Raw genomic sequence first — 8,176 nt, forward strand, 5'->3', positions numbered from 1 at the left:
AATCTGTTGTATTTTGATAAAATATACCTTTATGCAAAAAACTTAGAGCAGTCAAAGTATCGGAATCTCATGAAAGAGTTCGAACCATGGAGTGAAGAAGCTGGTTATGATATCATTGAAGCAAGCAATGATAAAATAATTCCTGTAAAAAATCTCAATGGTGACAATCAAAAAATTGTGATATTCGACGATTTCGTATGTGATAAAAACCAAAAACCATTAGTTGACTATTTTATACAGGGGAGACATAAAAACTGCTGCGCCATATATTTGAGTCAAAGCTACTATAAGACACCAAAAGATATTAGATTAAACTGCTCACATTTTGCCATTTATGATTTTCCGAGTACTAATGAAAAAAGTCTCATATGTCGTGAAAACAATGTCTCACAACAATTATACGAGAAAGCAACTAGAGACCCTTTTAGTTTTATATATATTGACAAACCCAAGAAACAAGTAAGGAAGAATTTCGATGAAAAAATATAAACCAATTGTATATATGAGTTACTCAAATGGTAAATTACCTGAAGACACATTTTCACATGAAAAAGTTGTTGAAATAGTAAAAGGATTGCCTGGTGTTGGTTTTAAACTAACAGATGACGGTGATTATGATATACAGAATAAAAAACTGCGAAATGTGGATTTACCACAAACAAACACTGACGCTAGTACAAAGAGTTATGTTGATTCTGAGGTTAATAAGACATTAAAACTAGACGGCAGTAGTCCAATGACTGGAGCCCTTAACATGGATAATCGGCGTGTCGAAAATATTGCTCCAGCTAGACATGGTCACAGTGATGCTGTAAGTAGTATGCATCTACATAGCTTTTATTTTGAATTAAATACAAACGATGGAAAGATAGAAGCTCAAAATCCGATCGACATGAAAAATAAAAGAATCACAGGAGTGCAAGATCCAATATTGCATTCAGACGCTACCAATAAATTTTACGTTGACGACTTTATGAATTTCAAAGCCGACAAAACGGAGCTGGCTAATTATTTGAAAAAAGATGGAAGTATTTCCGTAACTGGCAATTTTGACTTTGGAAATAATAAAATCAGCAATCTTGCTGAAGGCACTGGCAATTCTGACGCTGTTACAAAACACCAATTACAAACTGGTTTATCAACCAAACCCAATACAAATCAGGTTGTGCTCCGTGATGGTTCGCAGGACATGACTGGAAATTTAAATATGTCACAAAAAAAGATCGTCAATCTTGCTAATCCGACAGGTAGAAATGATGCCACTGGAAAAGGTTACGTTGATCGATTATTTTTAGATTCACTTCGTTTAGACGGATCCTCTAAAATGACTGGAAATTTGGATCTGTCTTTGAATAAAATAATAAATTGCGGACAACCAACCGGTGCTAGAGATGTGACAAACAAATCTTATGTCGATTCCGAGGTTGGAAAAACATTGAAATTGGATGGAAGCGGTGTAATGACTTCTGTTCTAGACATGAACAATCAACGAATAATAAATCTCGGAAACGCCACACATAATCAAGATGCCATAACTTTGAAGCAAGTAAATGACGGCATTGCGACTGTTTCTACTGAAAACAATAAATATACAGACGAACAAATAGAAAAAAATAAGAAATATGTAGACGACAAAATAGTTCAGAGTCATATAACCACACATACAAACAGAGAAAATGTGCTGAAATATGCTATGGCTGATGGGGAATTTACAGAAGATTATGGAATACAGGATGCCAATTTAATCGACTATAATGATTCACCACATAAAAACAACAAAAAAGCATTTTCATTCAATGTTCAAAAGGCAGCAGATGGTTCCAGTCTGTTTAAAGGACGATTCGATTTTAATCTATTCAAACTGATACGTGACAATTATAGCGATAAATATACTGTGTGTTTAGAAATATATTTCCTGAGAACCGGTTTTGATGTGGAGTTCAATTCATTTCAGGTTACTTTTGAAAAAAGAAACATGAACACTGATAGAACCACTACAGTCAAAACCAACACAGATTATAAATATTATCGCTTTATCATGAACTTATCACCAGATGGTTCTTCACCAACTATCGAAAGACGGTTATATGTAACTGTTCAATCCACTTATGACAATAGAAGCCCAACTCTTTTACCATTGTATGTCCTGATTTACGGTATAAAAGGTGAAGCAAAAAACAACCTTGATTTCACAATTTATGATTACGAATTGGCTTATGAGATTGTAAATGATCAATTTTTAATGCATGTGCCAATCAATATGAATAACAATAAAATTTTAGGGTTATTTGATAAGATATTACCGTCTTACGCCTATGGAACCACTTCAGAATCATCACTGGGTTGTGATTTCAATATTTCTAGAACAGCACCTCTAACATTTACTAAAATTTATATCGATAAAATAAAAATTTATGCTAAAAAAAATTATCCATCAGAGTCGAATCACGATATAACTTTTTATGGAAACGCTAGTGTATTTTATGACATAGATTTTTCAACAAGCAAAATACTTACTGTCAATGTCAATCGATATTTTGAAAACATAACAAACATACGAATAAATTTTGATGATGACGATGGGGATGGCGTAAGATCTTATGTTTACATTATACATTACAAAACATTACTGATTAATTGAATTATATAATGCAACAGTATATGACATTGTATGTAAAAAATTTAGATGGTACACATCTTCTTGACGACAATGGTGACAAAATTGAATACACCATTGACTATCACTCTGATGATGATTTTACCTATCAAGCTCAAGCTCAACTTTCAGTAAATGATGATGGACATATAGAAACTGACAAAAATCTCGTCGTTAAGGCTGCTACGGAAGAGAACCATGTTGTCATAAAAAAACAACTCGATTTGAAGTTAGACAGATCGACTTTTATTATTTCGAACAGTCTACCTGGTATACCAGTGTTAGACAAAATCAGCATTGCATTAATTCCAGCTTTATCAGTAGTCACAGCCGATTCAAATGACAGAGTTAGTTCATGGGTGGATCCTGCGAATAATATCGATTTTTCACAACAAACCAATTCAAAAAAGCCTCTTCTTCTGAGGGATTCATTGAAAAAACTGTTTTTTATACGTTTCGATGGTAGTGATGACTATTTGGAAAAAAAATCATTTGATGTTTCTGAAATAGCGGGTAGTTCTGGTAACAAATGCACAGTAATACTGGTTGTCAAAACAAAAGCGATAACTAATCAATCACAGTTTCAATGGGGGCGTGGAGCCGTCAGATTCGGTGTGCATATACCATGGGGAGATGGTACAGTCTATGTCGATTTTGGTTCCTCGTCAAATGGCAGACTTAACATTCCTTCTTTGCTGAATCTCTCTGGAAATATCGAAGTTTGGACAATTCGTATTAATGGGACAAATCTAGAACTCTTTAGAGGCGTTACATCAATCAGTGCGATTAAAACAGAAACAATTTCTGCCACTCTGACAGGTTCAGCTCAAGAAATGTTTATTGGATGTCAGGTTCATACTGATGGCACTGCTGTGAATTTCTGTGAAATGGATTTATATGCTTTTGCTGTTTGGGCAAAATCTCTGTCTGACAATGAATTAAAAAATATGTTCAGGTTCATTCAAAATCATTTCGATTTGTGATGTGGATTTTCAAAATATATAACTCAATATATATGTATATCGACAATTTATTACGATTTGTGGAATATAGTTTTCAAGAAGCAAAAGAAAAACATCCATGCATTAATGACAAAATATTAAAATCAGCACTTGTTTATCAATACCTGCACTGTTTCTATTTCAAAAGAGACATATCTATGAATGAGATTCTTGAACTCAATGATGGTGAAATTGGTCTTCTTGGACCAGGTAGTGGCTGTCTAACATGGTTACTTGAAAAGATCTTCGGTTGGATTGATATATTAAATTCACATAGTGTATTACATGATGCTTCCGGGAGGTTTTATGACCACCATAAGCTCGGTAGAGGTTACACTTATGCTATTTCAGAAAAATACACAACTAAACTGATTAAAAGATCACCTTTTTGTGGTCAAGTCAGTGGTATACTATATTGTCTATGCAGACGATTAACAATCTAAACCATATATATGACAGATCGAAAAAAGAGAATATTTAGCTGGAACCATATTTCAGACAAACTCTCAGAAGATCAGGTCGACGAACTAAAGAGCTATTATAAGGCATACCATAGAAAGTGTTGGGCTTACAAGCAAGCTGTGAAACGTTACAAAAATTAAAACTGTTAGGAAACACTGTTTCTGTCATAACTGGTACTGGTGGAATTATTAGTGCTGTTGTAACTGGTGGTATAGCCCTAGTAGCAATAAGCACTTGTGCTTTGTTAATCAAGTCTTACATGGATTTCCAATCACTGGATCTTAAAATACAAAATTGTACATACGCATACCAAAGTTATCAGCATCTTTTGAATTCGATAAAAGACATGTTGAGAAGCGGTGATTTTCAACCATCGTTTCACACAGAATTAAAAAATGTAGATGATTTTGTGACTGATGTTTGTTCTAGTGTTGACAAGTTCTACGCTAAATACAATGACAAATTCATTCCTTAACTATTTCATTAATTCGGTCTGATGCCAATGACAGGATGTCTTTCCAATATCGTTCATATGATTGAAGTGTCTTTTTGGATTTGCTCGTCTTGACCTTTTCAAAAGGAAGATCAAGCATTTTAAATATTTGTTTTAAAATGAAATTTATGTTAATCATACGCTTTCTATCAATGTTAACATCTTTCACAACTGCCCCGATAGCCGCAAAAATTCGAATTATTTTATCCATATTTTTTACAGAAATCTGGAAAGCATTTTTAATGGCAATGTTATTGATAATGTTTTTGATATGATATTTTCTTTGGTAAACACTTTTACGATGAAATCTATGCTTATTTGAGTGAAAATCAACAAATTCTATAAGTGGTTTATAGCCATTAACCAACCCACATTTTTTACAAACTAGCATATTGTTATCATTCACTATAAACGGTTCATCACAACATTGTTCTGTTTTTTTAGTAGGCTTTGAGATTTGTTTATTGCAAAATGGGCAGACCACTTCTTCCATATTGACAAGTTCTTTATGCAGTTCTTGGCAACTCATTATACTATTATATGAGATATTATTTTAGGTTTGTTAAAAACATATAGTTCCAAAATAAATTTTGCGTTGGATCCATTCTGCCTCGCCACGGCATAGATTCGCAGAAATATAAAACATATAGATTTCCAAGAATATGAGATCAAAAGTTGGAAGCCATTAAATGTAAAGTAGTATGGAGTTGAGTTGGTATAAGCGCATTTTGCAAAATGCGCTGATACCCCCAACTCCTATACTACTTGCGTTATCTGTTGACGCTTAGCATCTTCTCAGGCGAAGCAAACAAGTAAGTGAAATTTCCCTTCTCCACTTTCTTAAGGATCTCTTCGGATTGTATTGTTCATCGTGCAGTGCAGTAGCAGACAAACCCAGGGATTTCAGGTAGGCGACTTGATCTTCCATCAGCGTTTTTAGTGGAGATATGATAACAATATTACTGCTTCCACGTGTTCTTTCGAAGACTTGATCGGCTACGATTGGAGCAGCATAAAAGATAACTGACTTTCCATATCGTGTAGGAAGGCTTGCATATATATTTCTTTTCCTCCCAAAAGTTCTTTCAAACATTCTTCTTGCTCTGGATATACTGGATATGTTTTGCAAATACGAACGACAGCTCGTTGGAAAGTCGCGCTCAATGACCCACTGGACGCCATTCTGAAAATGAAATCAAACAAGACTGCTGTTTTGGTCAGCGGAAAGGAACAAACTTAATTGATGCAAAATTATTCCGGAACACGATTAGCGTCGGCATTACACAGACGTCTCTCTCCCCGATTTTTTCCAGGGGAGGAGGCGGATGTACACAGGCTATTTTTTCCTTTGCTCAGGAATGAAACTCGAATTTTTATTCTCAACTGGAATTAAATAACAATCATCTGTACTCTTTTTGGACAGAAATAATTGATCTGTTTGCTGGTTTGTTTCGCTTTAAAATGCGAGCGAACAACAGGTTTTTTCACTCCGTTTGCCTAATTGCTTTTCGGTGCAATTTCACTGGAAAACGTGAACCATTTACAGACTTAAAAAAAGTTGGTAAAATCTCTGTTAAATGTCCACATTTTCTTTGTAAATTACAATCTCTGTAAATTTGCACAATTTACAGAGATTTTGTAACCCCATAAAAAGTCTGTAAAATTTACCACATTTTCGACCTGACGATGACATAAAATGTGTACAAAATCTCAATGAAATCTATGTAAATTGAAGGAAAATTTTACAGAGATTTTATGCGATAAGTACAAAATGTCTGTAAAAAGTCTTTACTTTCTCTGTAAAATTTACACGAGAAAAAATCTCTGTAAATCAATCCATATAAAATCTCAGTGTAATCTCTGTAAAAAGTGAGTGAGAAGAATGCATGAAATGTCTATAAAATGTCTACAAAAACCCTCAAAAAACTGGAGGGGAAAAGGTGTGAAATGTTTTTAAAATGTTGGTGTTTTAAGGCACAAAATCTCAGCAAATTGTTCACAATATCTCTGTAAATTAAGTTATGTTAAGCTATGTTAATAAAAAGTGAAATGGATGAAAGGTTAGTCGATTTTACGTAAAAAAAAGGACAAGCTTTAGAGTTTGTGAATGCATAATTTTTTATTAATAATCATTTGTTTATATTACTTTCAATAGAATCTAAGTGTACAATTAAATTCTTGCAATACGTTAAATACAGTAATTCAATTAATAACATCAGTTACCATGGCAACTTTTTCTACAGTGTCAAAATGGTGTCCAGCTTTGAAAAAACCCACGTCCTATGAATGTGATTTGTCACCCATGATTTATAGCTGATGAAATGGTACAATGTATACTCGTGAAATTAGGGAATAATTCCACTTGTGTTTTGTCCTAAATCAAATACTTTTTGTTGCCTTAAGGTGGCTCTAAATAGTATTTTTCAAAGGTTTGGATATTACAAGAGCATCAATATTTTTTCCATTGGCAAATGTTTATCACATAGCACTCGGTAGAAGGTCAAAAATAAAAACCTACCGCCTTAGACTACATGTGGAAGATTCTTTCAGAACCTAAATGTCATTGCTATAGCAACTAGTGATAAAAATACTTCGCTTGTTTTTGTAACCTACCTGAGTTCTAGACGGTGTTTCTAGGTTTCTACTCGGTGAATTTTCTTTGTTTTTGGGGTAACAAAGTGAACTTCCAAGGTGTTTCAACAATTCCCAATTTTCGTTTCCGAGGCGTATTACATTAATGTATGCAAAACAAATAGACGACATTTGCGCCTGGGACAACTGTGCAAAAGTTCATCAAAAGCGTACTCTTTCCTTTCTCTTCGTTTCCTTGCCCATGGACTACAAGTACTTGAATGTCTGGAATTTTGTCCTGCCAGGTGATGTGTAGGATCTTGTGAAGGCACTTGAAGGCAGTTAGCAGGTGGAAGCGATTCAATTTCTGGCATGGTGCTCATGGACTGCCCATGTCTCACTAGCATACAGTAGAGTGGGTACCACATTAGCCTTCTACATCTTCAATTTTGTAGACATCTTGATGCCACTCATCTCCCACTGAATCACGAAGGTGTCTAAATGTGTTGACGGCTTTGCAAATGCGAGCGTTGATCTCTACACATCGAGGTTAAAAAGGCTTATTAGCATTAAAACAAAAGAGCATTTTTTTGGCCTCCATTATGAAAGAGGTCTATGAACCTTAATCACACGGTGGCCATGTTGAGTCCCGCGGTATTGAAAGCTTTTGTTTTGCCCACCGAAACTCGTTCCCAGACGTTTCAACTCGAGGCTTGGCGTACGAAATCTATTGTCTATGGCCAATATGGCTGCCGTGTGAATTAGGCTCATGGTGGATATGTTAACCGAGCAGTTGGCACCTAAAATGTTTAAACTAAGAAATTCTGATTTAAACCCAGTTGCTTTCACATCTTTGTTTAGAAACCAATTTGCTTTCACAGGGGCGTCTATTTCAAACACAATGACAGGTGACTAAAAAGTATAACTTGCCTTCCGTGAATGTTCTAAAGACAAAAATCAAATCATTTAAGTTTGCTCTGACAACAACTATTT

General features: G+C 34.7%; 1 long non-coding RNA gene across 1 annotated transcript in view; it reads right to left on the bottom strand.

Annotated features, from left to right (window-relative positions):
• Positions 1 to 4,307: 4,307 nt before the first annotated feature.
• Positions 4,308 to 8,176, bottom strand: part of LOC138015897 (uncharacterized) — a 56,523-nt gene continuing 52,654 nt past the window's right edge. Inside the window, exon 3 of the long non-coding RNA XR_011125657.1 lies at positions 4,308 to 5,795. This is a non-coding gene — a long non-coding RNA (uncharacterized lncRNA). The remainder of the gene's footprint in view (positions 5,796 to 8,176) is intronic.

The sequence above is a fragment of the Montipora capricornis genome, chromosome 9, assembly GCF_036669925.1.
Source record: "Montipora capricornis isolate CH-2021 chromosome 9, ASM3666992v2, whole genome shotgun sequence".
Taxonomy (NCBI): Eukaryota; Metazoa; Cnidaria; class Anthozoa; order Scleractinia; family Acroporidae; genus Montipora; species Montipora capricornis.